Source organism: Phyllobates terribilis, unplaced genomic scaffold (genome assembly GCF_046119375.1).
Source record: "Phyllobates terribilis strain yellow unplaced genomic scaffold, ASM4611937v1 Scaffold_8__6_contigs__length_399053987, whole genome shotgun sequence".
Classification (NCBI taxonomy): domain Eukaryota; kingdom Metazoa; phylum Chordata; class Amphibia; order Anura; family Dendrobatidae; genus Phyllobates; species Phyllobates terribilis.
Window position 1 is genome coordinate 342574416 of NW_027362768.1, and position 23730 is coordinate 342598145.

A 23730-nucleotide genomic window follows, 5' to 3' on the forward strand; every position below is an offset into this window, starting at 1 on the left:
ACCCCTAAGAACGCATTTCAGTGCCTCCCATTTGATTGTGGGGGGAGATACGTCAAATTTGTGGTCTTCCTCAAAGTTTGATATTGTGTTGGTTACATCCTGGGTGCACACCGGGTCCAGTAACAAGGATTCGTTTAGTTTCCACGACCCTGAAAGCTTGGCTAGATTGGGAATAACGAGAGAACAGAATATGGGAGCATGGTCAGACCAAAGCATAGTCCCTATCTCCGTCTCCGGCTGCCAAGATAGGGCTCGGTGTTGCACCAGGATAAAGTCAATTCTGCTGTAAGAATCATGAGGGAAGGAATAAAAGGTATAATCTTTGACAGTCGGGTGTGTGAGGCGCCAAACGTCACAGAGCTGTAGTTGGAGAAATGCCCTCTTTACTTTTTTGATAGCTGAATAAGATAGAGATGCTTTTCCTGTTGAATTATCTAATGTAGGATCTAGTGTTAAATTGAGGTCTCCACACAGAATGACGGTACCCTGGACAATGGGAATGGCTTTGTCTATTAGGTCGAGAATGAACTGAGTTTGACCCTGGTTAGGGGTATAAGCATTGATGATTGTGAAAAGTCTGCCTTCAATTTTTAAATTAGGAGCATATACCTTGCATTTGGATCTTTAATGCATTCGACAAACTCGTGTGTCAGGCTTTTGTGAATGAGGATAGCAACTCTTAGATTGGGTGTTATTACACAGGTGCCAGTGGGTATAATATTTGTTTTTAGGGGTAGGGGTATGATGTTCTTTAAAGTGTGTTTCCTGTAAGCACGCAATCTGTACCTTTTTTTTGTGAAGTAGTCTAAGAATTTGGGCCCTTTTTTCCGGGATGTTAAACCCCTTCACATTGAAGGAGGCATACTTAAGTGTCGCCATTGGGTTGAATCTCTTGGCGGTCCGCTCCCCTCAGAGTGAAAAGATTGCAAGCATCGATGGACATTTGAAGCAACTGTGGGAAAAAGACAACAGGGTGAAACAAACATAACAAATGAAACAGTAAGTAAAGAACTACTGTTCGGGGTATAAGTAACCATTTTAAGTAGAACCAAGCGTATGGGGGTACCCGATCGCCTGGCGGTGTCCCTTCAGGGGGAAAGTGACAGCTAAGCATCGTGAACACTAACACTCCTTTTGAGAATTGCATTGCAGGAAAAAAGACTAACCAACCGACTATGAAAAACATTACTGAAACTTACTGAAAGGCAAAACCATTAAACTCCCACGGGGTTACAGTGGGGTCAACAAATCTAGGTGAATATTCTGTTGATAGGTGCTAGCAAAGTTAAGGCATTAAGACCTATACATTTAATCAGATATTTGTATGTGCTCCCCAGTGGAGCTACCAGTTTTTACCTCCTGACTCCTTTCAGGAGAAGACGTTAGGCTATCTTAAGACTAACAGGCAGTTCAAATGAAGTACACCACTAAACATGGGCCTCCAGGTTCAGGGTCCTTTTCTGGGCATCTGCGGCGGTCGCTGGGAGCGCTTGGTGACTCTCTGGGGGAGATTAATAGAAAATGAAGCCTCTCTGTCCCGCCCACGGCGAGTTCTGCCGTCCTCTAAAGCCGAAGACAGTGTGAAAAACTGGAACCACTGTGGGATCGATATTTGTGGGAGATTGAGTTGTTTTAAAAACTCCGGCAGGTCTCCTGGGGTGAGTAGTCTCGCCGAGCGTCCATTGTGTCTAACTTGAAGGGAGAACGGGAAACCCCAACGGTAGGGGATATCCTGTTCCCTGAGTGCGTCTGTGAGTGGTTTCAAAGCTGCTCTCATTGATAATGTCCGCCTAGACAAGTCAGGGAGGATCATCAACTGCTTGCCTTTGTACATTGTTGCAGAGCTGTCCCTGGATTTGAGCAGGATCTCCTCCTTAGCTTTGTAGTAGTGGACTCGACAGATGACATCTCTTGGTTTATTGGGGTCTAAGTCCATAGGGCGTAATGCCCTGTGAGCTCTGTCTAGCTCTATCACGGAGGAAGGAGGGGCCCCTAGTATTTTATTGAATATGTGATTAAGAGTGGAGGGTAAGTCCGCAGTAACCACCGATTCCGGCAAGCCCCTGATGCGTAGATTGTTTCGTCTTCCGCGGTTCTCCAAGTCGTCCAGGTGAGATTGGAGGTTGATGATATGGGCAGATTGGACGTGTATTGTATCCTGGAGCGCTGTGATAGTGGCAGAGGTAATAGTCATGTTCTGTTCTATGGTGTCCACTGTCGTTGTCAGGGTAACCACATCAGATTGCAGTTTTGCAAATTCCTGTTTGCACTCCTCAACAATGTATTTTGCAAATGAGGTCATATCCTCTTTAGTTGGGAAAGATTGCAAAAGTGTTTGAATGTCACCCAAAGTCACTGGTCGTGAGCTCGCGGCCCATGATGGTGCTGGTTGTGGTGCAATTGAGGGTTCTATGGAAGTAGGATATTTAGTGGCATCAACCATGGATTGTTCGGTTTGTGTTCTTAGAAGTTGTGGAACCCCTGTTAGAGGCTCTGAAGAGAGATCCATGAGATTCTGAGCAGGCTCCAAAGGGGTTAATATATGATCCTGAGCACACAGTGAGCTGTGATTAAATGCTTTTTCTAAGCCAGCTGTATTTCCCTGTGTGGATAGTTGACTCAAAAAGGCCCTCTGTGGAGGTATGTTATCAGGAGGGATAGGGTTAATTAATCTTCTATGAGGAGCTGCCAGATCCTGTTCTGTTTCAGATGCACAGACTCCACTTTCACTTTCCACTGTATCTCTGTGTAGGGGCTGGTCTGCATTCACTCCCTCCTGTGTCCTGCCCCCTCTGTGCCTGTCTGTCTCTGACTCCACACAGGAGGCCAGCGCCATCTTGGACATAACATGTGTACTTGTAGGAGATGTAACTGCAGTAGTGATTACCCTGCAGAAGCCACGATCTTCAGCAGAGTTCATACTGTGGCTGGAGTGAGTCTCCAAAGCAAGCATTTGGGAGGGGGAGGCAGGAACTGATTGCATATTACCTCCGTGTGTCCAGGTCTCTGTTGTTATGGTAGCTATTACAGGTGCTGATAAGCTGCTGCGCAGGAGATAAGCTTGGATATTTCCCTGCACAATGGCTGTTGGTGATGCAGAGACAGTACTCCTGCCTTTTTTGGCTTTTCCCATGCCTTGTAGAGCCGGTTAATCAGATCTTTTCACAACTGATGTGGAGGAGCTCTGGTGTGTGTGTCCTTACAGATCCATAGCTGGCCACGCCCCCACATTGAGTTTTTTTACGAGTTTTTCTTTCTAAGTGGGTCTGCTTTAAAAAATGCCTGAAAAATCGCCCAAAAAAAGCTTGAAAGACTCTTCGTCGTTTCTATTATAAGACCACTTTGCTGTCTTTTGAACGTTTTTTTTTCTGCTTTAGGTTTAAAAAACACCTGGTAAAGAAAAAAGAAAGTGCATGTCACTTTTTATGTTGCTCCTAATGAAATTTGGTCAAAACTAGGAGCTGGCCAATCAGAAGGCTGCAAAAAAAATGCTTCCAAAGCGGTTCAAAAACTCTTCATAACTGTTTCAGGAAACAAAAAAACTCCTCCAAAATCTTCCCAAACAAGGAACAATTTCTACAGTGGTTTCAACTGGAAAATTAGTTGTTTTTGACTGCCTCAAAAACACTCCATGTGTGTGTACCCTAAGTATGAGCAGAAGAGTTTCTGACATCCGGGAGCCCTATTTTTGAAGAGATTGTCCACTACTCGGACAATCCTTTCTCGATCGCTATATTTCCCCTTGTAAAATAGAAACAGACTGTACTCACCTCCAGTGTTGATGCCAATGTGAATGAGGGTAATGTAATATTTGCATGAAGCTGAACAGTGGGTCCACAGAGTCATTGTTACTGGTGGGCCATTACTACCCCAGTCCGACACGGAAAAGAGGGATTTCATAATAAGAGATGATTGAATCTCCCGAAATTTGTATTCACTGGATTTGCTCGATTCGGCTGGCAAGTTCGATTTGATCCAAATAAAATTGGTCCAAAAGCAAAATTCTCCCAATTGCCATGTGTAAAGGGAAGTGTCCCAGGTTGTACATGTATATATGTATCTGCATGCTAGCCATGCTTGCAGATAAGTATACATGTATACATTGGCCCCACATCTCCCCATGTGTTTCAGAGTGTTTGCTGCTGGGGAGGATTTAATAGAATGTCCAGCCATGTGCTAAAACATGTTTTGAGAGTATGGTTGGACATGAACAAAGACCTTAGCCAGTGGGGGGAATAATACATCATTTCCTGTGACATGAAGCTGGACACTGGCTTGGACTTAAAACTCCAGAGCCCACATGTGCTCGGGCCTCTTTGACTCTTGGAGACGGACATAACAACACATGGCTGAATATCTCTCTTCCCCTGTAACTTCTTTACTTACTAGCCCTACGTACCTTGTACTAACCCTCCTAGATATTGATATCCTTGTATCTGTATATATATATATATATATATATATATATATATATATATATAGGGAAAGTTAGTATAGTTGGGTGGGCCGATATTGCATGAGTGATTAGGAAACGTGGGTGGAAAATATATTAGGTAATTGGGAATTGTAAATCCGTCTTGTGTGCTATTGTTATTACTGTGCTAGTGGGATAAATAGTAGTATATTAACTGTAGACTTTTGTGCAATAAATACCTTTTATTAGTACACGGTTTTGTCTCAGTTGGTATATAGTATAAGGCACAGATAACGTTAGTGGATTTAATTATTAATAGTCAAGTTTGATGTTAATAGTTAATATCGGACCTCAATAGAGGTGTAGTAGAGTTCCCCATTAATAACTGATATTTTTGGAGGGTAATCCCGTCCTTTTACACCATGAAAAGACTTTTAGGAATCATAAATGGAGGGGATTGAATTCTGCTCATTACATTCCCCTGTCCTAGGTCGCCACCTGACTTCTTATGCCACCTCCACTGCTACCGATGCTCCATGATCCTCCCTTCCTTCTGAGGTTCCCTAGTCCTCTGCACGGCACTGGCGGTGATGCCATGACCAGGTGGACCTCAGAGCCAGAAGAACCAAATGCTTTTTGGTTCTTCTGGCTCTGAGGTCCACCTGGTCATGGTTCTTCTGGCTCTGAGGTCCACCTGGTCATGTCATCACCACCAGTTCCTTGCAGAGGACCAGGGAACCTCAGAAGAAGAGAAGACAATGTTGACGGAACAAATGAAGATGCGCATGGAGGTGCAGGAAGCTGCATTGGAGGTGGCGTAAGAAGTCATGTGAAGGCAAAGGACAGGTTAGTATAATGATTTTTTTTGTTGGCTGCCATTTTGCTGGATTTGTGTAAATCAAATCCCTCAAATTTCCGCAACTTCCATGACAGCTACAATGGGAAAAGCGGCTGCGTTGGATCAGTGAATGGTTCTCACAAGATCTTCTTTCTCTTTGTAAATGAGAGGTGGAAATGGGTTCACTGAGTTCTGTTCTGTTTTGTTTTGTAATTTTGGCCGGAATGTAACACTACAGTTTCTGTCCAATCTGTGGATACTGGCGATGGATAAATGGAGCCTCTTCACTGCAGTGTGATCAGACTCGTAACATTGGGATATCTCTTTAATCTGTCTGGTTAATGGTTTGGTTTTTTATAAGATTTTGGCCTTACATCACAGATTAATACATTTTTTAGCCAGGAATCAGAAAGATTTCTTGAGCACAAATATCTTTCTGAATTTATTCCACTTAAATGGGTAAAGGAAATGCAGGAACATGATGCAGGCTTCATTTTCATCTGGTTATTATCCTGCAGAGCACCCGCAGAGAAAACTGTAGGAAAGCCATAACAGGCTCGCCATAGTGAGGAGGAGATGGGAAATGTGGGCAGAATATATATTATCTTCCTCTTTGCTTTAAATTACACCAAATTCTCCACTGTTGGACATGCACTCTAAGCGTACGGACTGTGCAATGTGTGTTGGCAATATCCCAGAATATCTTCATTGTATTTACTAGGGATGAGCCAATCTGCCAACATTTAAGCTTAGATTTGGCCAGGAAATTTGAATTTCATTGACTTTATTCATTGGCAACCGAATGTTCCTTCCATTATGCTCTGGGGTTAATTCGGATCCTAGAGCGTAATATACGCAAGTTGAAAAAAAAATACTCACCTCTCCGCTCACCTTCCTTTTAGGATCATTTTGCTGAATTTACATAAAGTGAATCCCAAACAATTCATATACAGGAGAATCCAAATTTTTGGTGAAATTTCCAATTCGCCTCTAACCATTTACTCCTCTTTAATATTTACCATTTCTTGCATAAATCTATACTATATGGGAATATAAGAGACATTGTAATATATCTTATCAGAGAAAGCAGCTTCCTTCCTAATTTATCAGCCACTTCTTCCTCTATTACCTGCCTCCTGAACTTGTCATACACTCTGAAAAAAAAACAGCTCAAATCCATCTTGCTCAGACAAGAAGGACCGCAGACTCACTATGGGGTTATGTGAAACATACCATTATATTCTATGAAGAAGGTAGGAATGAGGTGCAGGGAGAGGAAACAGGCAGAGAAAGAAAAGACACAGAAAGAATGTAGCGAGTTTTCTGACAAGTCTATTACCTCACTCCAGAGCTGATTCACATCCCAACAGCTCAACACTGCTGTATAATATCCTCCTTGTTGCTGTTGTTTGCCTCTGTGTGCTAAAATAATCTATGAAGAGCAAGAATCCATCTTTGTGTGCTGATCTGTGTATGATAGAGTTGGCTGAAGCCAGTCTCCACCCAACAGATCATTTCAATTGCAAATTAAGAGAGAGCCTGCAGAGGGAAAAACTGGTGAAAATACCCTAAACAAGTCATATAATGATCAGATATAGTATTATTTCTCAATTTCTCATGTACACACAGGATAGCTTTCTCTGAAAAGTTACTTAAGAGTATGGCTATCCTTTACGTAGGTTTTTTACCTTTGGCTTTTTAGAGACGTGAACACTTTCCATTTCCTTGGAAACTCTCGTTAAGGATACTAATGAGGGTACTAATGGCCAAGATAAACATGTGATCACGGTGTATCCTCGTGGATCTAATAGATTATGGGAAATGTGATACTTTAATCAATCAATTTTGAGACAAAAATCAATCCCAGGTAACTTGTATCTTAAACATGATTAACAAGAGCAGTAACTGGAACTTGGAAGAGTTAGAACGAATGCAATGACCTGTTATGAACATTACAAAAATCGCTGGGCTGCCTGTGAAACTGAAAAATAACTCCTGCTCTGGTAAAACTGCAACAAACGACATAGATCAATAGTAGAAGCTAAAATAAGAAACTTTGTAATATATCTCATCAGAGAAATCTTTCTCCACTTCCACCTACTCTGAAAAATAGGTCAAAATTCATCTTGATCAAAACTAGGACTACCAGCTCACTGAGAGATCAGATTACTGTTTCCTATTGAAGTCTATTGAGAGACGATTGGAGGGAAGAAGGAGCACAATGAGAGAACAGGCAGAAAGACACTTCCAGATTTTTATTTCTGCTTTTTAGTGAGTGTTTTATCTCACCCAATTGCTGGATTTGCAGCTGCACTGCACAGTACTGCTGTTTTATGTCCATCATGCTGCTGGTGATTCTGAACATGTGCTACATAGAGTTTGGAGAGCGTATGTGTGCTGTGTATAGGAAACATACTAGCTTGAGCAGTTTAAAGAAGCACTCCTATCAACATTTTTATCTTTTTCATAGATTGCAATCATCATATTGTACTCACAATTGCTCATTTTGCCTTTCTACCCAGATCATTCTTCTCTTTTCCATTAGGTCTCTGACATCACATGATTAAAAACTGACTAGCTGAATCCTTCTAAGCTCTATGTAGACACAGGAGGTCAATTTTCTCTGCTCAAGTCATGAGTCACTGCAAAAGTTTATTGCAGAGGGAGGAGTGAGCATTCAAGGAATAAAGGTTGTATCCAGCTCTAGTTAAAAACAGTTCATTTATTGGAAAACTTTAAAATGACACATCCATGAGAAATGGGGAGAAGAGGTAGATGGACAATGCAGATGGGGAGGGAGCAGCTGGGGAGGGAGTTGAAGAGAAGAGTGATAAATGCAGGGACAAGAGACTTTCTGTTTCTACAAAGAGCAGAGAAAAGAGAAGAATTAGCTGGGTAGAAAGGCAAGATGAGCAATTGTAAGTACACAGTGCTGTATAATATGATGACTGCAATCTATTAAGAGGATAAAAACTATGATGGGAGGAAGAGGAGGGCTTCTTTAAAGGGTTCATTCCTACTTGGACATCAATGTCGCTGGAATGGCATCGACACCGGAGGTGAGTACATCCTGTTTCTATTTTACAAGGGGAAATATAGCGATCAAGAAAGGATTGTCCAAGTAGTGGACAATCTCTTCAACAATAGGGCTCCTGGATTTCAGAAACTCTCCTGCTCATACTTAGGGTACACACACATGGGGTGTTTTTGAGGCAGTCAAAAACAACTAATTTTCCAGTTGAAACCACTGTAGAAAATGTTCCTTGTTTGGGAAGATTTTGGAGGAGTTTTTTCATTTCCTGAAACAGTTATGAAGAGTTTTTGAAGCATTTTTTTTTGCAGCTTTCTGATTGGCCAGCTCCTAGTTTTGACCAAATTCTATTCGGAGCAACTTAAAAAAAGTGACATGCACTTTCTTTTTTCTTTATCCGGTGTTTTTTAAAACCTAAGGCAGAAAAAAAACGTTCAAAAGACAGCAAAGTGGGCTTACAATAGAAACGTAGAGTCTTTCAGGCATTTTTTAAAGCAGACCCACTTAGAAAGAAAAACTCTTAAAAAAATTCAATGTGCACTTACCCTAAAAAATTGGCCATTAGTTAAAAATCCCTCCAGTCTGTATCGAGAAAGAAAAAAAGGACAAGTTCTATAACGATATAACGATTAATACCAGCCATTTACATCTTAACAAATGCAATAAATATAACTAACATAAACAATTTATTTCCCATAACAGGTAAACGGAAAATCACATGACGGATTGCCATTGATTGCTATCCTAGTAAATGCAGGATAATGCAGTATTTATTGAGATGTTAGTGTCCCTGGATTTATAGATGATAAAAAGAAAAACATCTGAGCATCACAATACCTTTATTTTATTTTTTTGCGAATAGGAGATAAATTGTGAACTTTACTCCTTCTCCATTGACTGCTGTGTTTTATTGGCTCTGCAAATGCACTTACATTGGCATGAAGAATGCCGTGATGGATTTGCAATAGATTGAGGCGTACTACAAGCGATGGGTGCTTCCGAACAGGAAATGGCAAGTATATTATGAGCTCCTTGCCTTAAGTGCAGTATAAAACAACTTTAAGAAATCCCCATTGACAAGACTCATACATTTAAGTCAGTGCAACTAATGGAACATTCATTTAAATTTTCTTTTATGGTAATAAGTTACACCGAACGCTCAGCGTCGGAGCTGAAAACTTCCCTTTGTGTGATACTGTTCATCTCGGGGCATTCAGAGGAAGCGACTGTTAAGAACATTATGCTTTGTAGACTTTTTTTTTCTAAGAAAATAGCATTAAATGAGCATCAATTTCTCATCTATTTACATTTTTACTACTCTTTATCCGCTAAGGTTTTATTTGACTTTGCTATAAAATGAACGGCTGGTGTATGTTAAGCATTTTTTAACAAAAAATAAAATGCGTTGTGTTTATTGCTACAGTCGGAGTTAGAAGAGGACACGGTTTTATATCTTGGCTTTAATAGTATTCCGCGTTAGTGTTTTATACTGTGTTTTACAATGTTACAAAATGATTCCATTTCTTACCTGTAACTATGGGAACTGGAGCCAGGCTTCTACTAATACAGGTACTAAAGGTGGAATTCGGAGCCTGCGCTGACTGTTGAAAATGAACTATTCTTTAACTCAGGTTCCTGTGTTAAATTAAATTTTTCCCCATATAGCAAAAATAAAAAATAGATATCTTGCAATTTTCTCACTGGCTACTCACTGGAGCTTTTTTAGACCTTAACTTCCTGTTGTTGCAGGAAATAACACATGCCCATAGCTACAATGTTGCAGGAAACAACACATGTACATAGCCGACCTTATCTTTTGTATTGATACATCTAATGAGTGTGTTTTATACTGTGTTTTACAATGTTCCAAAATGATTCTATTTCTTACATGTAACTTTGAGAACTGGAGCCAGGCTTCTAATAACACTATACAGGTAGTAAAGGTGGAATTTTGGAGGCTGCACTACACATATGACTGTTAAAAATGAACTATTTTTAGATCAGGTTTCTGTGTTAAATGTATTTTTTTACCCATATAACAATCTGTATTAAAAATAAAAAATAGATATCTTGCAATTTTCTATCAAGCCACTGGAGCTTTTTTTGGACCTTAACTTCCTGTTGTTGCAGGAAATAATTCATGCACATAGCTACAATATTGCAGGAAACAACACATGTAAATAGCAGAACCTATCTTTTATATTGATACATCTAATGAGTGTATTTTATATTGTGTTTTACAATGTTATAAAATGATTCCATTTCTTACCTGTAACTATGGGAATTGGAGCCAGGCTTCTACTAATACAGGTAGTAAAGGTGGAATTTGAAGGCTGTGCTACACGTATAACTATTGAAAATGAACTATTCTTTAAATCAAGTTTCTGTGTTAAATGTATTTTTTTGCATGTAACAATCTGTATTAAAAATAAAAAATAGATATCTTGCAATTTTCTCACTGGTAACTAGAGCTTATTTTGAACCTTAACTTCCTGCTATTGCAAGAAATAATACATGCACATAGCTACAATGTTGCAGGAAACAACACATGTACTGAGTCTATCTTTTCTATTGATACATCTAGGTGTTTTATCCTGTGTTTTACAATGTTACAAAATGATTCCATTTCTTACCTTTAACTATGGGAACTGGAGCCAGGTTTCTACTAATACAGGTAGTAAAAGTGGAATTCGGAGCCTGCGCTACACATATGATTTTTTAAATATGTATTATGGAATGTGGACAAGTATCCAAGCTCTTGTATATTGGAGTGATATAATTTAAGATTAATTTTTTATTTGACAAAAAAACAACCAATTTTTATATCAGGTTTTTGTGTTAAATGTATTTTTCCCCATATAACAATCTATATTGAAAATAAAAAATAGGTATCTTGCAATTTTCCCACCAGCCATTTGGGATTTTTTAGACTTTAACGTCCTGTTGTTGCAGGAAACAACACATGCTCATAGACGCAATGTTGCAGGAAACTACACAAGTACAGAACTGTGCTGTTCTGGCTCCATATACCAAGTATTTCTAGCTGCTGCAGAGTCTGCAAACAGCTTGGGTGTTCTGAGTTCATTCCCCCACTTGTCAGATATTGATGACCTTGTCGTAATCAAAGGCCCTCGGTCGCTAAGTCCTGCACAGCCCCTTTAATTAAAAATTGGGCCAATTACTATCTGAGAAATCAACTCTTGTACAAGTGCCACTACTCTGGTCCTTCTCTCCGATCACAGCAATGATGTCCCCGATGACCCAAGTGACTTATGAGGCCAGTGACTGGTTGAAGCTGTCACATGGAAAGTCAGAGCAAGACAGATGGACAGGCAACATTGGGAGTGTGGCCCTTGAATGGCGGAGGATTTATTAGCTAAGTAATATTTCTTTTGTTATTTTGACTTTTTTGCAAATTTATACAATTTTCACCCTTAGGCTAATTTTTGAGTAAGTGGAAGTTGCTTTTAGGGGTGCAGAGGTAGCAGTCACCCATAAGTCGTGCTATGAATGTTTGATAGATATGGGTTCCATCACTGGGAACAAGCATCTTCTCACGAGGTGTCCGCAGGTACATGGCCCTATCCATTTGTATGTATGGGAGTTTCAAAAATTAGCAAATTTGCCATAAATTTTTGGGATGGAAATAACCCTTTATGGTAATTTAAAACTCCTGGGTCCAATGCAAAACCCAACTATCGTGTGCTATTTTTAATGGTGTCTCACTATGTGGTTTTGGCCAACATGAGACACAAGGGCTTGGACTTTTTTGCCCCTATAATGCTGCCGCTGAATATAATACACAAACCTAATTAAGTGCGTTATTTCTATGGTGGGTTTTTTAGAGAATTGCTGAGGTTTGGGGAGCGTTTTCTATCACTGTGATTACACATCTGTCTTAATCTGAGCTATGGAGCCTGTATGCAAAATTTGCCATAAATCTGTATTTCCATCAGACAAGTGACAGTTTAAAACAAATGAGGCGGCAGATCCTGGTAATTAAAGATTGCAATAAACAAAGCGCTGTATTATAATGAGGCGTAATGTAACATCTGTTTTCATCTTCTTTCCGCAATTATGACATATGAAAGTATAAAGAATGTCACATGGTTCAGATGAAGATGGGAATTTTCATCCTCAGATGTGGAAATGTAACATTAATGCAAACTGTCCAAAATGATCTATTCCAATATAAGATAAAAGGTGGAAAAAGAGAGGTGATACCCAAATGCTTAAAGGAGTATGTGATAACCTGCAGATCGGTGGGGATCCGACTGCTGAGCATGGATCTGGGGAAAGGGATCTAAAATGCCCCATTGGGATGGAGGGGAGACTGCACTATTCATTCTCCATGCCAATGCCGTACTTTTCTATCAACGACAATCCTATGGAGAATTAATAGAAGGGTGTCTCATATGAGCTGCAACCCTCCATTTCGATGGGGCGTTGGTTTAAGAGCCCCATTCTTGGGATTGGTAAGAAGTAGTGATGAGTGAGTATGTTCTGTTAAACTTTTTGGCAAGCATGCTCGGGTGCTCATCAAGTATCTTCAGCGTGCTCGGTGTTATGTTTTAGTCACACTGTGTGCATGATTTGCAACTGTTTGACAGCTTTAATACATGTGAGGAATGCCTAAGAAACAGGCCTTCCTCACATGTATTAAAGCTGTCAAACAGTCGCAAATCATGCACACAGCACGACTGAAACATAACACCCGAGCACGCTGAATGTTAGAACTCTCCTGTTAGGTTTTTTTTAGTTTGCTGGTCACATGACCATTTTTGCCTATTTAATCCGGCTCCGCCCTCCTGGTCTTGCTGGACTTCATTGTATTTACTACTCTTGAGCTAGCTTGGTGCTCTGTTGCCGGTCTCTGTTAGTTTTGCTAGGTCTTCTTATGCTTTTTGTTGTGTGTTTGTCTTTGACTGCTACTATTTCTGCTAGGAGGTGTCCAACTTATCCCAGTCCCTAGTTCTTGTAGGGATCCCTCCCTCACATCTATAGGTCTTCGTACAGACTAGCCGAGGACTTTAGCGGGTCTGATCGCAGGATCAGGTTCCCCGTTACATCGTAGGGATCTAGTTTAGTTCTATTGTAGGGACAGCTCTCCTGTCTTTCCTTAGTCCCTGTAGCAGATCATAACATTAAGTCCAGCCCTAAAAGAAAAAAAAAAATTTCTCTAAGGAAAGACCTCCAGTTTTCCATCATGGTCTCGGTTTAAGATTTGGCTCAACGCTTGCAGGGACTCTCTCTAGAGGTGGCCGAGCTCCAACAACACGTGAGTAGCTGTTCTGGAGCGCATTTTGTGGAACCAAAGGTACGTCTGCCTGATCTATTTTTTGGCGAACAACAAGATTTTTTTTCTTTTAAAAATGCTTGTTTATTGTATTTTCGTTTGAGACCCGGATCCTCTGGTGATGAATCACAGCGCATAGGGTTCATAATGTCACTTTTGCGCAAAGATCCTCAGGGATGGGCCTTCTCTCTCCAACCTAGTGATCCGTGCTTTAGATCAGTGGATAGGTTTTTTTTCTGCTTTGGGTTTGTTGTATGATGATCCTGATCGTGTCTCATCTGCTGAGTCTGAATTGAGACGTTTGAGGCAGGGATCAGGTAATGTGGAAAAATATTGTTCTTACTTCCGTCGGTGGTCTGCCCAGGTGGGGTGGAAAGATTCAGCTTTGAAAAGCTTGTTTCTTGCAGGGCTAGGTGAAAGGGTTAAGGATTTACTGATTGCTTATCCCACACCTGGAAACTTGCAGGAGGCAATGCAATTAGCTATACGGGTGAACAGGAGACTGCATGCAAGGGTTAATGAGCGCAAATCCTCTGCTATGTCAGCTCCGAGTCCTGAGAGGGTCTGTGCTGAAAATGGAGAGCCGATGGAGATTGGGGCGATGACACCCCGCTCTCAGGAAAAAGACCGCAGGCTTTCTGAAGGCTTGTGCTTCTATTGCGGAAATTCTGGTAATTTTATTAAGAACTGTGTGCTTCGTATGAAGAAAGAAAAAAAATGGTCAGTTATGCCCGTATTGCCTGTTTAAATTCTAAGGGAGTATTCCTATCTGCCACTACTGCTGCTCAGGATGAATTAATTGAATTTCGGGTATTTGTGGATTGTGGTTCTACTCTGAATGTGATTGATGGGGGATTCTTGGAAAAACTTAGATTAGAACCTAAAACTTTGTCATCTCCTATTGCTGTGGTTTCTGTTGATGGCTCTCCCTTGAAGAGTGTTACTCATAAGGTCTGTGAATTTCCCCTCACTATTAATGGTATTCACCAAGAAAATTTGGATTTGGTGGTATTGGATAATTTGCCTTCTCCAGTATTATTGGGGTTACCCTGGTTAAAATTGCATAATCCTGTACTGGATTGGTCTACCAATGAAATTAAGTCCTGGAGCCCTAAGTGTTATGACAAGTGTTGTAACGGACGTATTGCTGCTGTGGATAAAGGGGAATTGCCTGTACCTATTCAGGATTTTTGGAGAGTTTTTTCTGAGGAGGAGTCACAAATTTTGCCTCCCCATAGAGACTATGATTGTACCATTGAATTTGTCCCTGGAGCGACTCTTCCTAAAAGTCGTTTATTTAATCTTACTATTCCTGAGAGAAAGGCTTTGGAGGAATACATACAGACAAGCTTGGCCGCCGGTCACATTAGGCCTTCCAAGTCTCCTGTGGCTGTTGGATTTTTTTTCGTAAAAAAAAAAGATGGCGGTTTACGTCCTTGTCTGGACTTTCGTGAGATTAATAAAATTACTGTACGCAATCCTTACCCACTGCCATTGATTCCTGATTTATTTAACCAGTTAGTGGGGGCCAAGTGGTTCTCTAAAATTGATCTCCGGGGGGCATACAATTTGTTGCGCATGAAGGAGGGTGATGAATGGAAGACTGCTTTTAACACTCCTGTGGGTCATTTTGAGAATCTGGTTATGCCTTTTGGTCTTACCAATGCTCCAGCATTTTTTCAGAATCTTATTAATGACATCCTTAGACCTTTAATCGGCAAAAATGTGGTTGTGTATTTGGATGACATTCTGATTTATTCGCCTGATCTGGAGTCTCATTGGCGGAGCGTACGTGAGGTATTACAGTTATTAAGGGACAATTCGCTTTTTGCTAAGCTGGAGAAATGTGAGTTCGCTGTACAGAGAATTAGTTTTTTGGGCTACATTATCTCCAGTGAAGGTTTTGAGATGGATCCGGTTAAAGTTCAAGCTGTGCAGGAATGGCCTAGGCCTATTGGTTTGAAATCGATACAGAGGTTTTTGGGTTTCGCCAATTATTACAGAAAATTCATAAAAAAAATTTCTATTATTGTCAAACCGCTGACCGATCTCACCAGGAAAGGTGCTAATGCGGTTCAGTGGACTTCTGAGGCCATTGAAGCTTTTGTGTTTCTAAAGGAGAGGTTCACCTCTGCTCCCATCCTTATGCAGCCTGATGTGACTAAGCCGTTTTTGGTTGAGGTTGATGCTTCTTCGGTGGGGGTCGGTGCGGTGTTGTCTCAGGAAAACAAGGATGGAGTACATCCCTGTGCCTTTTTTTCAAAAAAATTTTCTGAGACTGAACTTAATTACGATATTGGTAATCGGGAATTGCTGGCGATTAAACTCGCATTTGAACACTGGCGTCACCTCTTGGAAGGTGCTGAATTTCCCATTCAGGTTTTCACTGATCATAAAAATCTGATCTATCTTGATGCTGCCAAGCGCTTGAATGCCCGTCAGGCTAGGTGGGCACTTTTTTTCTCGCGGTTTAATTTTTCCGTTACTTACATCCCGGGTACCAAGAATGTTAAAGCGGATGCTTTGTCTCGCAGCTTTTCTCCCATGGTCGGTGTTGAGGAGGAAGAGGAGAGCATTTTACAAGAAGGTGTTGTGATTGCTGCTTTGGACTCCGTTTTGGAGGATGAGATTCTTAAAGCTCAGGAGAATGCCCTATCTAACACTCCCCATGGGAGGTTGTTTGTGCCTAGGACCTTTAGGAGAGATTTGTTTGTTGAGTGTCATGAGTCTCGGTTGGCAGGTCATCCAGGAATTTCTGAGACCAAGAGAGTTGTGGGTCGCAGTTTTTGGTGGCTTGGATGGCAGAAGGAAGTCATTAAGTGGGTGCGTCAATGTACTGTGTGTGCTAGATCTAAGTCTTCGCATGCTCCTGCTGCGGGGTTGCTTTGCCCTCTGGAGGTTCCTAGTGCACCTTGGACACATCTGGCTATGGACTTTATTACTGACCTTCCCCCCTCTGAAGGTTTCACGGTCATCTGGGTGGTCGTGGAACATTTTAGCAAGATGTGTCACTTGGTTCCCTTCATCAAACTGCCTTGCGCTAAGACACTCGCTAAGGCCTTTGTCAAGGAAATTGTCAGACTACATGGTGTTCCTACTGACATTGTTTCTGATAGGGGACCTCAGTTCGTGGCTCGTTTTTGGCGTGCCTTTTGTGACAGGTTGGGAGTTCATTTGTCGTTTTCATCTGGATATCATCCTGAGTCTAATGGCCAGACAGAAAGGAAGAACCAGGATGTTGAGCAGTTCTTGCGTTGTTTTGTGGCAGACAATCAAGAGGGGTGGTCTGAGTTTCTGCCACTTGCTGAATTTGCTCTGAACAATCATACATCCTCTTCTGCTGGGTGTTCGCCTTTTTTTTGTTGTTCTGGGAGACATCCGTCTTTTGGGTCATTCTCCAAATTGGTTTCGGCTGTGCCTGAGGAGGAGAGTTTTTCCGGTGATTTGGAGAGAGTTTGGACGGATGTGCGTGGTAATCTTCAGGAGGCTAACAAAAAATCTAAGAGGTACTTTGATAGGAAACGGCAAGAGGTTTTGTTTGCTGTTGGTGACATGGTTTGGTTGTCCTCTAAGAATCTGCGATTGAGGATTCCTTCTAAAAAATTGGGTCCCAAGTTCGTAGGGCCCTTTAAGGTGCTTCAGATAGTTAACCAATCTGCTGTTAGGTTGGAGGTTCCTACGTCCTGGAAGATTAACCCGGTGTTTCATGTTTCTCTGTTGAAAAAAGCTGATGTGTCAGATGGTGACGCCTCTGCCACTGTTCCTCCGGTGGTGGAGGACGGGGAATATGAAATTTCCCGCATCCTAAATTCTAGACGATATAGAGGGAGTTTGCAGTATCTCGTCGCTTGGAAGGGTTTTGGACCTGAGGATAACTCATGGGTGAGGGCGGATGATGTTTCTGTTTCCAGACTTGTCAGAGCATTTCACAGGAGGTTTCCTGGTAAGCCTGGGCCTAGGGGATCCGGAGGATCCTCTTAGAAGAGGGGGTACTGTTAGAACTCTCCTGTTAGGTTTTTTTTAGTTTGCTGGTCACATGACCATTTTTGCCTATTTAATCCGGCTCCGCCCTCCTGGTCTTGCTGGACTTCATTGTATTTACTACTCTTGAGCTAGCTTGGTGCTCTGTTGCCGGTCTCTGTTAGTTTTGCTAGGTCTTCTGACCTCTATGCTTTTTGTTGTGTGTTTGTCTTTGACTGCTACTATTTCTGCTAGGAGGTGTCCAACTTATCCCAGTCCCTAGTTCTTGTAGGGATCCCTCCCTCACATCTATAGGTCTTCGTACAGACTAGCCGAGGACTTTAGCGGGTCTGATCGCAGGATCAGGTTCCCCGTTACATCGTAGGGATCTAGTTTAGTTCTATTGTAGGGACAGCTCTCCTGTCTTTCCTTAGTCCCTGTAGCAGATCATAACACTGAAGATACTCTGGAAACACCTGAGCATGCTCATAAATCTCGAGTAACGAGCATGCTCGTTCTTCACTAGTAGGAAGTTATCACCAATACTTTAAAGGGTTTTCCTACAATCAACATTTATCTCCTATCGACTGGAAAGGTGATAACTGTATGATCGCTGGGAGTCTGACCACTATGGCCCTCAATAATTGCATATGTAGTGCCCATGCATGAACACTGCTTCTTTACAGTCTATGGGAGCAGTGGTCATACATGTGCACCATCGCTCCCGTGGACATACAGAAGTGAATAAAGTCTCATAGACATAGCCCCCATCTCTTTTGAGAATGGAGCCTCATCTTGTGTATCTGTGAAAGGAAAGGTTCTCACTTCCTAAAATATCTAAGGATCATGCTCAAGAGCAGGGAGCCGTGCATGAGCAATCACCTCTTTACTCACAACAGTACGGTATAAGTCCCGGTTCTCAAGATAGGTGTTAGTCCCATAGGTGGAACCTGCGTCTATCGGACATTTATGGCACATGTGCTTCTGCATCTCACAGTACTGCTGTATATACAGCAATTAATGCTAAAGGGGTTGTCACAATAGGTAAATTCTTGCCAGCAGACACACCTGTTCCCCTGCAGCCTCATAGACCATGTGGACAAGGGTAAAAAAAAAGTTAAAAGGAAATATTAAAAGTTATAAAGGGAAGGAATGCTATAAAAAAAAGAAAATGGACATTACCTCTCTGTTTAATCTTATGCCGCTCTGGCTCTGCTGTATAGGGGGTCCTGACTGACGTCTTGTCACGCACAGTGTAGGAAAGACAAAGTGCAACACAAAAGGATGAGGGGAAGGGACCCCAGACACTAAGGAAATGGGAGTGGAGACCTCCTAGGCTGATTTAATATCACCCTGTCTCCCTTACCATCCTCATATAGATTCCTTACCAATTGACGAACAGGAAACCTAAGCCCTGTATATCCCTGGAGCTAGGCCCTGGATAAGGAAGGGGGGGTGAGCACTGGTCAGTCCCCACTATAAACTAAAGACAACAAAAGACAACAAGGGAGACAAACACAGGGGGAAGAAACTTAGCTTGATACGACTGCAGAGAGATTACACCAAATGTCCTCCAAGCACCAGAGAGGAAACAAGCAGACTACAACAGCTCCAAGCCTTCACAAGGGAACTTGTGAATATCACAAGCACCTCCCTGCAGCAAACTGAAAGTATTTAAACACCCAGGCCAGGGTGTCAATCAGAGCAGGAGGGAGGTAGACGCTGGGTCTTGAAGTAAGACAGATTGAAGGAGGTGTCTGTAATGGCAAACAAAATTGACCTTCTGCAACCAGCTGCAGAGCAACTGTCTGGCACATCTGACACACCTTTGACACCTCTATATACTTCTCTGTAATTAATTGACTGTCATCTAACCACATGACCACTGCAGCCAATCACTGGCTTCAGAGGCTTTGGGCAATAGATACAGCAATTATAGCTGAGACCAGTGATTGGCAGAAGTGGTCACCTGTGCTGGTAAACCACAGGGAAGTAAATGGAGTCCATCAGAAATGGAGTTGCAATGGATTAATCCTTTATTGACATTTTCATTTTTTAAACATCTTTGTGCTTTCCTCCCTTTCTTCCATCAGTAATAGTTACGTTATTTATACTGATAGCAGGACTTGCTTTTTAAGGGATGAGTTGTAGTTGTGAATGGCATCATTCATTTTTCCATACTATGCACTTTAACACAATTCCATCAATGTTTTGTGGGTTTTGTTTTTATGGTGTTCATTGTCCGATAGAAATAACTTGGTAACACCATTTTTTAAATCAATAGAATTACGGTGATCGCATACTTGTATTGTTTGTTTGTTTTTTTTTATTTAAGTGACTGACTTTTTTTTAGAAATTTGTAAAAAATAAAATAGTAATTTGGTTTGTGACCCATAACTTTTTTTTCTTTTTTCCATCGATGCAGCCGTGTGATGGTTTGATTATTTGCTTGCCGAGCTGTAGTTTTCATTGATACCATCTTGGGGTAGATAAAAAGTTCTGATAGCCTTTAATTGCATTTTTTTGGAAGAGGTGTCGTGACCCCCAAAAACGGCAATTCTGGAATTTCGATCTTTTTCATTATTATGTTTACCGTATGGGTTAAATCATTTTAATTTGCAGATATGACAATTCTTAATATCTTTATTTTTAACATTTCTTTAGTTTTAAATGAGAAAAAAAAATTAAAATTTTTTTTTTTTTTTTTTAACTTTCCCCATTTTAGCTTTCAGTCCCAACAGAAGATTTGAACCTGCAATCATCTGATCACTTGTTCTATATACTGTAATACCACAGTGCAAAGCCTGCTACTTAAAGGGGTTATCCGGGATAATTTTTTTTCTTGTACAATGTGCCTAAAAATTACCTTGGTTGTCGTTCCTGGCACTGATCTGGCAGCACAGAGAGGTCACTGACTGCTCTTGCCGGTAATTCAGACGCTTCCCTCGACAGAAAAGCGGCTTCTCTTCTGCTCTGCTTTGTTGACGGTGTGTGAGTTTCGATGTCATGCTGCTTCACAGTCGGCTCCCTGCTGCCTAACTGCGGGGAGCCGATTGACAATCAACATGTCGTCGGCAGTCACGCCACGTCGACAGATTAGCCTGGAAGAGAAAGAGCTGCTCTGTTGATGAGGAATCGCCGGCAGGAGCGGTCAGAGACAAGATCTCTAAATGCAGACGCCGGCATTGGTGCACAGTTTCATCCAGTTGTGCCAATGGGTTGTTAAACTGATACATAATGTTTTATTTTATTTTAAAGTATTTCCTGTCTTTGCAAACAAAAAATACATATATAATGGACTATTCTTTTAATATTTTGGGACTTTATACGGAATCTATAACTGTGCCCGCTGTAGATTTACATCCTGCTCCTAACAGTTTCAGGCGGCAGTAGTCTTATCTTTCACGATTTTTGCTTAGGTTGATTTTTTTTTTTTTCGCTTCCTTTCCCTCTACATAAGAGAATCAGCCTGTGGGTACGATCCTCTACTCTTCCGATGTGAGAAGCGTCCATGCAATAAATATTATATTGCATGCCTTTAACAAAACTCTGCGTTTAGATTCATCCCAGCCCCAGAAACGACCAAAATAGTTTGACAATATCACAGATGTTTCCTTTGCGCTGTTCGCTCGTTATTGCCTTTCTAAACGATGTTTTAATACAAAAACACAACTGTTGTTTCCTCTTTATGGCTGTCAAAATGTTGCCTCATATTTAAGGAAATGAGTTTTATAAGCAGAAGCTTTATTGATGGCTTCTATTGTTCTCTCCTCTCCATAAAGAGGAACGTGCTGCAATCAGAGAATGAATTGCAGCTTCAGTTTCCCTTCCTAAGGTTTAACCCCTCTGTTGGCATTTCAGGATGCGTTATTGGGCGGTAATGACCAGGGTGCGTTGTTGCATGTGTCGTTGCTGGCGATCTGTGGGGATACTCTGCTGTGTGCGCGCTTAGATATAATGAAGGCAACGAGCTACGCTAATGTAGGCTGATGTATTTTCACACCCCCTCGCCTGCCAGACGATTCTCCAAGTCACTGTTCTTTTTGTTACCGCAGATGTTTCCCAATGCATTTATATCTATCTGCAAGGGGTTTTTTTTATTATTATTATTTTTTGTCACATTGTAATTATTTATTAACTCTGAGGTTGCTCTTTTTTGAAACCTAAAGTTGTAATCAAATAAAAGAAGCTAAGGTAATACATTTCATGTCACATTTGGTTGAATCTCTCTGTGCAAGACAAAAATTGGATTTGTAAGAGGTGCTTCAAGCTCCATTTGCAGACACATGTTTAGGGGTGTTTGCCCCTCATCAGTGCAAAGCAACAGATCTGATCAGGCTGTATGAGAGGCCTCTGACTGTGGTTATAAAGAGGAACTCTTATCATTGTGGAGAATGTCAAGACAACATAAGGAGTCGGCGATGCAATGCCTCTCTGAGAATTTTAATATGCAAATATCCTCGTCAGAGAGTGAAAGTACTGGAACTCTAGTGTCACCTATTGTGGGTAGCAATCCTTAAAGTCAATATCGACCCTGTAACGAGCCTTGACTTAGGAGAAGTAGAAGCCAAACAAGACTCTCCATTTGCAGACACGTGTGTTGGGGTGTTTGCCCTTCATCAGTGCAAAGCAGAAGCTCTGATGTGGCTGTAGGGGAGGCCACTGACTACGGTTGTAAAAGGGAACAATTCTTATTGTGGAGAGTGCCAAGCTGGCATAATGAGCTAGTGATGCAATGCCCCTCTGGGAATTTTAATATGCAAATATGCTCTTCAGAGATAAAATGACTAGAACTCAAGCTCCACCTATTTTGGGTAAAAATCCTAAAAGTCAATATCGACCCTTTAACAAACCTTGCCACATGACTTAGGAGAAGAAGAAGCCAAACTAGACTCTCCGTTTACAGACATGTGTTTTGGGGTGTTTGCCCCTCATCAAGAGATCTGATTTAGCTGTAATGAGAGGCCTTTGACTGGAACTATAATGGGGAAATTTCTCATTATTGAGAGTGCCAAGTTGGCATAAGGAGTCGATGATACATTGCCCCTCTAGGAATTTAAATATGCAAATATCCTCCAAAGGAGCATTAAAATTCTCTTCACCTTGGCATGTAAGGCTTGACATGTCACTCTCTGCAAGAAGAAGTGACTCGCCCCCTGGGCCGTGGGGCACGCGGATCCGGGCGATAGGGGAACGATGGGGGTAGTAGTGGCGGCCCGGTCCCGCTGCTCAGGGTGGTCAGACCAATGGTAGTCTGCTACGTGCTTCAGATAATGTCCGACTACGCCACCCGTGGATTGCGGTTATTAGGAACCGCCGCTGCAAGGCAGTCCGCTGGGGCTGATGATGAATGCAGCTGGGATGGTGTGACTCCCCACGGGAAGAGTGCGGCCCCAGGGCAGTGTAGTGGATGGTGGGAGTGATGGTAGTGAGAGTCCCGGTGCTGATAGTGCTGAAGGAGCGAAAGAGCACACAGACAACGTACTGCAGTCCAATGTCTTTTACTCACAGTTCAGGTACTCCGGGTCACTTCTGTACACGTAGTGACCGCTCAAGCCGTGCTGTGTCCACCAGGTGTGGAGCTCGGTCAACTCCCAGGCAGTTCAGGAGCATGGCACAGGACCCCCTTTAATCCTTTCTCTGGCCTACCTCACCAGTGACCCACTTTTGTCCAGCTGCCGCGGACTTGTGCGGTTAAACGTGGGCCCCGTCCTCCGCTGTCCTATATGGTGCCTTCCTAGCAGGTTTGATGAGGTGTCGCACCAATAAATGATCACGACGACCGGTCTTTGGCTGCGGGTAGTTTCTCCTCCACCAACTTGGGATCCGGTACCCTTAATCTGAGTGACCCTTCACCCTGGATTCTCGTGGGTTCTTAGGGTCCCTTCCACCTTCTTGTTCCTGAGCCCTTCTGTTTCTCTGTCTCTCCTTCTCTTTCTCTGTTCCTTTCTGTTCCCTTCTCGTGGAGCTGGGATGAGACTTAATCACAGCTCCCTTTCACCTCCTCTCTCTCTCTTCTCCGGCCTCTCTCTAGGCCCGCTCCTGAGCGGAGCTCCTACAGAGCCTCCACTCCCGGTCTTCTCCTCTCACTGAACGAACCTCGATCTAAGATGGTGCCCACCTTTTATACCTCCCTCTGACTATGAGCCCAGGTGACCAGCAACCAATGAGCTCCTTCCTATGCTCAGGAA

General features: G+C 42.0%; 1 protein-coding gene across 1 annotated transcript in view; it reads left to right on the top strand.

Annotated features, from left to right (window-relative positions):
* The first annotated feature begins 2008 nt into the window (after positions 1 to 2008).
* TAFA1 (TAFA chemokine like family member 1) overlaps positions 2009 to 23730 on the top strand; it is a 685025-nt gene continuing 663303 nt past the window's right edge. The window contains exon 1 of the mRNA XM_073644713.1: positions 2009 to 2110. The gene's annotated coding sequence lies outside the window, so the exon portion shown is untranslated. The remainder of the gene's footprint in view (positions 2111 to 23730) is intronic.